Genomic DNA, 9,753 nt, shown 5'->3' on the forward strand with positions numbered 1-9,753 from the left:
AAGGCCCCAAAGGCCCCTAGGGCCCGTGCATGTGTGTCAGGGTTGAAATACAGTACAAAGGCCAAGTTCAAACTGCTTCCCTCTCAGGGTGGTCAGAAAACATGTTGACATTTGTCGAGAACTTGGGAACTCCTTACAGTAACCAATGCCCATGGTTACGCAATGAAACATCCTTCCCAATAGCAGCCCCGTAGAAGGGCTTCCCATACTTAGGGCCTCACACTAAAACATAAAAGAGTGGTAAATGGTAAGAGGAAGTGCAAAGAAAACTTTTGGAAATAACCCCTTTTTCTTTTGCAAATGACAAAAGGAAACACTCCTTTGAGATCCTAGGTAATTCAGAAAGTACTTGGGTGGTAGGTCCGCTTGAAGAAAGAATGAGGCATCTGGCATGGATTTCTCTTGGTTCCTATGTTCTATCTAAATTTCTTGCTTTCCATTCTGTTTCTAGTGCTCTCCACAGGGAGCAGGGTCATGAGGAATGATTGGAAGCATGGGTTTCGGGATCAGATGTGGGTGTGTTCTCAGCTTGAACCGCCATATTGGTGATCTTGGAGATTTCATCTCTCTGGATTTGCATTTATCCATGTGTATTTTCAGTGGTGACTCTACGGACACATGAATATGATGAATCCAGGTAAGGCCCAAACCCTTAGCATGCTTTTGACTCTCACATCTTACATCCATCAGTAATTCCTGCAGCTCTACCTGTGTTGTATAGTTTACCTTCTCTGCTCCCTCACCCTGGTCACAGACCATCTTTCCTCACCTGGGCTATTGTAATGGTTTCCAAATTGGTCTCCCTTTTTCTTCCTTTGCCTTGCTCCTTCTGACTTTTCTCAGAACAGCCAGAGCACAACACTCCTTGGCTCAAAACCTCCTCTGGCTTCAGGAAAACCAATCTTACCTATTGTACCTGCAGAATCCCACATATTTGCTCCATCCCCACCCAAAGATGACTGTTCTCATGTCTCACTGCCTCTTCTCTGGCCTGCTCCTTTCAGCTACTCGAGCCTCCTCACTATTCATCAAACATATCAGACTCATTTCTACCTCAGGCCATTTGCACTTCTTGTTTCTTCTGCCTGGATTGTTTTCCCTTCAGATATCAGCATTGTTCACTCTCTCACCTTTTAAGTGAGATATTCTCCATGACCCTATTTAAAATTGTGTCCCCACCCAACCTTCCCCACCTTCTTTCCTCACATTTTCCTTTTTATTTTTTTTTTTCACATTTTCCTTTTTAAGATAGTGGTTATCACCACGTTTCACATGACAGGTTTTGTGTGTTTGTCTTTTTGGCTGCCTGTTTCCTATCACATCATGGTGAATCTGGCTTGTAGAAGGAATAAATACTTAAATACTTGTAGAAGGAATATATAACCTATAATTATTTTCATTTCAACAAGTTAGATAAGTCAGTAACAGACAAGTGTGGAATCCTTTAAGTGAGAAAGATCTTGAAGAAGTGAGTTTTGTCTGTAAGTTGTTATATGGCATGTCTCACTATTTTCTGACCCTTACTGATTAGCGGAACCTGAAGGCCATAATTACTAACAAGTGATTTGGTGATGACCTTTCTTATTTCTTTTTTAATCTATTGCCATTCATTTGTTCTTTTGTATTTTTCAGGACAGACCAGGTTATATTGCGATAACAAAGGAACTATGAAATTTCAGTGACATCACACTGTAGGCTTCTAACTCACTCATGTCCAACTTGGTGCAGGGTGTGTTCTGCTCTGCATGGGTTTCAGGGATTGAAGCTGGCAGAGACTCCACTATGTAGGATTTCTCTGACTCAAGGAAAGGAAGAAAGAGACTACAGGCTCACCCTGGGGCTTTCTGCCTCAGCCCAGAAGTGACACAAGCCTCTTGTGCTCCCATTTAATTTGGAATGGCTCCCTCTAACTTCAAGGACTCTGTGAATTGTGGTCTCCTGTAGGCACAGAGCAGAAAGGAGAATGAGGACTGCTGAACCCCAGTATTGCCTGGCACTGTTTCAATTCAGTAGAAATTGTTTAGATGCTATATCTAGGACTCACATGCACTAATATTTTGATCCATTTGCTATAACCAAAGTGAAGTATCATAGAAAGAGAACCTTATAAAAAATCAGCAAAAAATAACAATCTTCATAGGTACACGAAACGCCAACATCCTTACTCAGTTTAAAATTGTATTTTCCACATATCCCTCTGTGGGCATTATTAAACAAACTTATAATCTTTTAAGTTGTTTTTCTTCTTCATCTTCTACTTAGCTGCACTAAAAGTTCTTCTGCTTCTGTAAATACCAGAATACAAAGAATGGCCCCCACCGTGTAGGAAATGGCCCAGGGCGGGAGGGTCTGTGTTCCAGGCTCTATGCAAGGAACGCTCACATGTTGTACCCAACTTAACCCTCACTGCGACTCTGGGAAGGTGACCTTATTTCCCTCTGTGACGTGCTCAGTGGTCACTGAATGACAAGGCAGTCGTGCTGTAACCAAAAGTCAAGTGTCTTGGACTCCAAGAGCTGTGTCCCTTCTAGGACAAAAATGCTAGTGTGGAAGACTTACTTTTGTAAACCAGGCAAAGCTCAACTCCACCAGGCAATGACAGCTCTAACACCAGAAAGTTCGAACAGGAAGAGGCCTGGAAAGAACCATGTTGGTTGGATTTCTTTTTTAAATGAATAATAAATGGAGCTCAGTGAGGGCCAGAAGGGGCCTGGATATTTTTACATACAGTGGGGCTGTTTCTTAAAAACAAACAAAAAGAAACTCTTGCTCAATAACTGCTCAGGCTTACAAAGGATCTCAAACCTACTAATCATTGCCGCTGAGGGTGATATGATTCTACAGGGTAGAGAAATGGGTGAAAGGGGACAGAGAATGTGTGTTGAATCTCCTGTCTATTTTCATTCATTCAACCAAACTATGTGGAGCTCCTGGCTCAGAGCCCACTCCCTCCACCCCATTCACTCCAGTATTTCAAAGGGATGGGATATGCACAGCGGAAAGGAGGGAGAGAGAGTCTCTAGACTCTAGAAAGCTCTGACCCTCTGGTTTCATTCTTGGATTCACCAAAAAATCAGGGTTTTTGTTTGTTTTCATCACTGTGTACTCAAGAGATTCCCCCCCAAATCCCCAGAACTCCTACCCGAATGCTTGATGTCAGTTAAACCGGGAAGTTTGGCTTTTTCTACCCTGTCAGAGGGCATCATAAGGTTCCCTCTTGGAGGGCATTTCTCCCGGAATCTAGGTGTGTGGGAATTCAGCATCGTCCTATCCCCCACCCCCACCCCCACCCCACAGCCTTGCCTGGCCACCCAAGCAGTACCATGGAGCTCTGGTGGATACTGACTCCCTGATGCCAGACTGAGCTCCAGGCATGTGGTGGGGAGGAAGCATAACCTCATTTTACACAGACCAGAAGAATCTGAGAGTCGTCGCCAAGGGTCTGCTGTTATCCTCTCTCCCTAACATGGGGTCTCGTGTTGGGGGGAGCTGTCAGTAGGGATGGAAAGAAACTATGTTCATAGAAGAATTCCCAAGGTCGGTCAGCTCCATTGCACTGTGGGTGATGTTGGAAGGTGTTGGAAGGTGGTACGGGAGACAGGCTGAGAGCTAGGTGAGCAGACCCCGACATGAAGTTTTCAATCCTTCACTTAAACTCAGGAATGGTGGAAATACGGGGAGCTGCAACACAAACAAAAGCTCCGAGAGTAGCTTGGACCGTTAATGTGCGTGCCGGAGAAAATGGAGAACCTTCCGTGTGGGATCCCAGAGGATAATTCACTTCTGCTGTGATAGATGCTGAAACTTGGAACCTCTGTCCTTCCTCTTCCTTTGGGCCAAATCAAACCCAAACCACCTGAGAGAGCGTATGTGGTTCATAGGACTCACGACATAAGGAGCAGATGGGCTGGTCTTGAAACTGACAGCTCAACTTCCTATAAGGAGCGTCTTTGCCCAGAACACAGAACTGTGGAGGCAGTTTTGAGAGGCATTCAGGCGTGGCTTCCTGTGTGTGCCTCCATGGGCAAAGAGGAGGCCAGCACCAGCTGTCCCCTTGCTAGGGACTAGTAAGGGAAACAGGAAGCAGGCAGGTAGGTCTGGCTTAAAGCCTCACCTAAGCAGGACAGGAGCCAGGGGAGGCTGGGAACCCTTTGGGGAGCCCTTTGAGGATTCCTGTGGGCCTCTAACAAGGAGGCCATGAATGTTTTGGCCTGCTTCCCACCCCTAGAAGCCTGCAGCTGGGCAACTGCCTGGCTGCGGAGGACAGGTTGTAAGCAGGGGCCCAGCACACCTCCCGGACCTGTGCACTGTGGTCCTGTTTCTGCTGTGTTGTTCTGCGTGTGATGTTCTTGTTTTGTTAGAGTGTGTGCTTTTTGTTCTTTCTTGAGATGTTCTTGTTTTGTTAGAGTGTGTGCTTTTTGTTGTTTCTTGAGACCAGATGAGTACTGGGGGCATCAGGAAGGATGCTCTGTGAGCCGGACTGTGAATCCGTGTGGCAACACATCTCATCAGACCCAAGAAACCAGCCATCCTTAGAAGGGCCTCTAGAAAACCACAGGACACAAACCCTTGTGATGAGCTCATTTTAGACTTAGAGAAGAAAAGCGAAAAGAGGTCAAAGAGTGTGTTTATAATTCATTTCCTTCCCTTAGTGTTCAGATCTCCCCCAAACATGGTAGAATTATGAACAGGACTTAGCAGTGGCACAATACATTAACCAACCAGCAAGTGCATTGGAAATTCAGCCCTTTGCCCCAATGTCTTCCTCCTGTCCTTCACATGCAGTCAAATTTCCTCCCGAACCCCCTCCACTTTCCCCTCGTGGGTCAGAGATAACTTGTTTCTCAGAAATGTAACTCTTGGAAAGGAGAAAGTCTTTCCCAATTCAGCCAGACAGAGTCCTTTGTTCCCATTTAAACTATCTTTTGCTTATTGATAAGCACCCGTGTCCCACTGGACAGAGGCTATTAGCAGGGACTTCTCTGCTTCATACTTCCTGGGTACAAAATAACCTTTGGTTTCAAGGCCAAGTCCCATTGCTGTGTGATCTAATGGCTCCTCTCAACCTTGAAAAGCAGGTTGCCTAGTGATTTCTTCTGCAAAATGACAATTTTCTTCTTCATTCTTGAGTGATGGCATATTTACTTGAGCTGTTTGCTCTTCTCCCTTAACATCTTTCCTTCCGGCTTTCTGAGAAGTCAATTCTCAGTACTTTTCCTGCTCCTTTGAAAGCCGCCCCCGCCCCTTTATTTCTCAGGGAACTTCTGAGAGTTTGAGCCTTCTGAGTCTTTGGCCATTAGCAGGTTTCTTTTATGGTCCCAGCTATGGTTTCCTTTTTTATTAGCGTATCTTTTTTTTTTTGAAACACAACAGGAACTGACACTGGCTTTATTATCTGAAATTCCATTGCACAGGGACTGCTCTCTTTTCCAAGACTTGCCGAAAACACAGATGTGTCCTGGAAATGAAAACAACTTGCTGTGGATTTCACATGAACGTGAAAATGACCACTATCCCATCCTCCGGAGAGGAGAGATTTTAATGGGGAAGAAAAAAGACATGGTCAGTGGTTAGTGGGGCCGCTTCATAGGGCGGAAGGGCTGACCCAGCCGGCGGGGCATCAAAGGCAGGGGAAGGATCTGGCAGCTCAGATGTCTGACTTCGGGAGGCTGGGGCTCTCCCATCCAGCCGTGCTGCCCTCACATTCTGGCTCCTTGCTCTCCCTAGGGGGGCAGGCTGTGACTTGGCTCCCACAGCGGTGGGCTGAATGTCAGCGGGGAGGCACCCCGCCTGCACCTTTGCTCTGAACTCCTCTTCCCTGCACGCCTGCACGGGCAGGAGGGGTGATTGAAACCCTAGATCGGGGCTTTCTGCTGGTAAGCAGGGCATCCAGATGGTAGAGCTAAAAACAAATTGCGAGTGTAGACTGGCCTGGCAGCGGGAGAGAGAATGTTTTTTCTATCATTCATAAAAGCCAAAGAGGGGAGAGGGCAGAGGGTGAAGGAAGACTGTGGGATGGGCAGCTGCGGGTCTCACGGGTGCTGGGGCTCTGATCCTCAGGCCACACCCAGACCCCCTTGCAACTCACAGAGGAGGCTCCGTTAGGGGTGCTGGTGGGTATGGTCTGGGAAGGCCCCCTTATAGGGCTCCTAAAAGATGAACAGCATAGAGAAGAAAATGAAAACGAAAAACACTTTATTTGAAAGACTTTAAGGTTTATTATCAAAGCACACTGATAAAGCTGTCTGGGGTGGGGGGGTGAGGGGGAGAAGCAGAATTTTGCTGCATTTCCAGGCCAGAGCCTCTAAAGATTCACCTGACAGTAGTGTCTGTGAAGACACTGGAGCCTCCTGTCTGCTGTGACAGGGGTGACTGTGGCTGGATCTCATGAGCCCGGGACTGGGGTAAACCATGACTGGGGCCACTTGGAGCAGGAGTCAAGGAAAGCGATGGAGGCCTTCGGGGATGATGGAGAGCAGATCCCGGGTCGGAGCGTGGACTGAGTATGGTGTATATCCATTGCAAAAATCCCTGTTTTGATGGTCCTGCTATGGCGTAGGGAATGATACTCCCAGATCAAAGGGTTGTAACGAGGATTGAGTGGAATCGTAAATACGACATGCTCAACCGAGCCTCCGGCACGTAGGAGTGGCTGAGTGCATTTTGGCTCATGCCGTCCGTACTGAGCCAGAGCATGGTGTGCGTGCCCATGTGCAAATGTGTGTGGGGGCACATGTGTGTGCCTGTGTGTGTTTTGCACGAGTGTGTGCATCTGTGTGTAAAAGGTGGCCAAGATGAGTACAGAATTAGCAATGCTTCTGACAACGAATCAGTGGTTCTCTTGTTTCTCCACATTCTGTGTCAACCGGGGCTGCCGCCAGCCCCTCCTCTGAACATCCACCTCATGTTCTATATTTCTCATGGTCTAGCAAGACTTGAGTAACTGGTCATCTTTGCAGTTTTGAGATGAAAATATCACATCCTTCAGGCCAGAAATCAGACGTATTCTTTGTAGCTGTAGCCGGAGACTGGGGGAATCCTTCCTGTTGAGTTCACGCTGTCGAGGCTGTCTGAGAGGCGGTGACGCTCCTGAGGAAGCCCCTTTGCCAAGAGGAGCCCCCTGAAGTGGGACGAAGCCATCCAGGATTTGGTATTTTTGTGGAGAAATGCATTAATGTGGCTTTTTGTGATTTGGCCTTGGCAGGATGCGGTGTGCCAGAAGGTTCTCTGGTCCAGCTGTGAGGCTGCCTCTCACATGCCTCTCACATGCCCGGGAGTGTGTGGTGAGACCTGGTGCAGCCAGCACCGAGCGGGTGCAGGGGGACCCTCGGTGGCCAGTCTCAGAGACACCCCCTTCCATGGGTTGGGGAGTGTGCTTCATGCCCACTCACACAGGGAGAGGCCACAACTCCTGGTTGCCAGGGAGGAACACAATGGAACTTACCCCAGTCTTCAGTATGTCTTCTTAGGGGGTTCCTTTGTTTCTAAAACCTCCAGAACGCACACTTCATTCCTCCTCACAATGCTTTCATCTAGATACGTCTATGAGGCTAAGAATAAGAATTCTTTTTTTTTTTTTTTAAGAATAAGAATTCTTGAGAAGCTTCTACGAGGCTAAGAATGAGAGTTGTTTGGAAACGCAGCAGGACGTGAATATACGTTCTGTTCTCAGCACTGTGTGGAAGATCTCCATTCTGGCTCTGTGTATTGTTTGGTTGTCCTTATATACCATATTTTTAAATTAAACTATGAAAGAGCAACAGGTAACAGGCAGAGATGGTCAAACCATGTAATAAAAGCCATCATTGCTGGTAACTCACTCAGACAGAAATGAGCCCTGGGCCCATGTGCTAAAGCATCAGGCTTCCCTGAATTTTTTCTGTATATTACAGGATCTTGCTCTGAAGGGTCATTGGGATTTACCCAGTTGGGTTCAAGGTAGAACAGTCTGTGAGGAGGCTAAGAGTATAGCATATGCCATTGAGCTCATGGACTCTGAGCCTCTGGGTCAAAATCCGGTTCCTGATCTCTCTGGCCCGAGAAGAACCAAGATAAGGATAACAATAGTATTTGCCTCCGAGGGTTTTACAAGGATTAAATGAGCTCAAATTTGTGAGCTTTATGTAGTATTTGTTATGACTCAGGACTGTCAGAACACAAGGTAAGAATTTGTTGGAAATGACTCTAACCCATCTCCCACAAGGAGAAATACAAGTCTTCCTATTTCTGTATCTACTTACATACATTGAATATAAAGGCTACACAGTGAATTCCTGCATTCAGCTCCACATCCTTTTCATCGAAAGACTACTGATAACCCTTATCAATCATGACCAGGAGAATAATTTCTTGTCTGTCTTCTGTTCCAGCTCCAGAGGACTCTTTCTTGTGTGTCTGTATCTTAGCAATCCATTCCTGCTCCATCAAAATGCTGAAGTATCTGCTTCCTGCTCCAGCATCCCTCCGAGCCACAGCAAGCTAGCAGCCAGTACCAACATGCAAAAAACACTATCTTTAGGAACTTGACGTTTGATAATGAATTTTCGCAAAAGGAATGATTTCCTGCCAGTTGTCTCCGCCTCTCATTTACCACTGTGTTTCCGCTTAAGCACAAATAAATAGAGTAAAGCAAACGTATAAATGAATGGAAATGGTGGTCCTCTGACTGTGGGTTATAAGAAAGAACACCATGTGCTGCTGTAATTTTGTCACTTTCTAACCAGAGAGAGTTCTGTGGTCATTCTCTTGACCTAATATATGTTCTACCATAATTAGTATACTCTATGTGCTACTTGAAGTTCTAGCAATCTGAGGGACCGCTCCTCCAACCCCGATCTACACAGCATAAGACCCTTCCTTGGTAATAACGTGAAATATGCTTCCCCCTTGGTAAAGGTACTTAAGAGAATTTTTACTTTGCCCATTCACTTCAATGGGAGCCCTGAAGCAGTGGCAAAGTTTATGTGGAAATGTTTGCTTTTTTCTGAATTTTTTTTTTTTTAAACAAAGCTCATAGATTGCTTTTATAACTTAAGAAGAAAAGCATTAAGGAGGGGGGAAGAGTGGAAGGAGATGTGACTGTGATCTTGGAGCCACGTCACTGTTGTTACTAACTCACCTTAGCACTAGCAAATGAACAACAGAGCCCAAGTCTGTCTTTGGTGTCAGTGACCTGGGTCTCAATTCTTAATGCCACAGCATAATAGCAATTGATTTTCCAAGTGGCAACCTGGTTCTCTAATTATGTCCAAACTCCTCCAGGTCAACAATCTTCAGAAAAAGATCTAAACTCTTGAATACTTTTGATATTAGTGTGACTGATGCCTTATGTTTGATTTTTTTATAGACAGAAAATAGAGGGTCTATTAAGTAAACTTTATTGTGAGTCCACTGGGCTCAGCAGTTAGGATTTAACTGCGTAGACAATAGCTTTGAAAAACAATTGCACTAAAGTATGATCTTACATTTTATCCTATTTTTTACAAGAGATATTTAGCCAAACATACCCATATGGATCCTCATAGCCATATACATAAGTACTTCCTCAAAAGGTTATGATTATGATTTTTAATAGTACCATATTATACCCAACTTTAGAGGAGGCAATTTCTTATATGCCCAGTGAATTATTAAAACACACCGTTTAAATACAGAAAATGTTATGCTCATGCATATTAAAATTCCTTAGTGGAGTGGGTGAATGTGAGGGCTCTGACATTGAAATAACTGGGTTCAAGCTTGGCTACATCATGG

At 45.5% G+C, this 9,753-nt stretch overlaps 1 long non-coding RNA gene across 1 annotated transcript; it reads left to right on the plus strand.

Moving 5' to 3' along the window:
- Positions 1 to 356: 356 nt before the first annotated feature.
- LOC132023889 (uncharacterized) lies at positions 357 to 8,631 on the plus strand. Its single transcript, XR_009406079.1, has 3 exons — positions 357 to 637; positions 5,415 to 5,562; positions 8,370 to 8,631. It is a non-coding gene; the product is annotated as an uncharacterized LOC132023889 (long non-coding RNA).
- Positions 8,632 to 9,753: the final 1,122 nt, after the last annotated feature.

Source organism: Mustela nigripes, chromosome 8 (assembly GCF_022355385.1).
Source record: "Mustela nigripes isolate SB6536 chromosome 8, MUSNIG.SB6536, whole genome shotgun sequence".
Lineage (NCBI taxonomy): Eukaryota > Metazoa > Chordata > Mammalia > Carnivora > Mustelidae > Mustela > Mustela nigripes.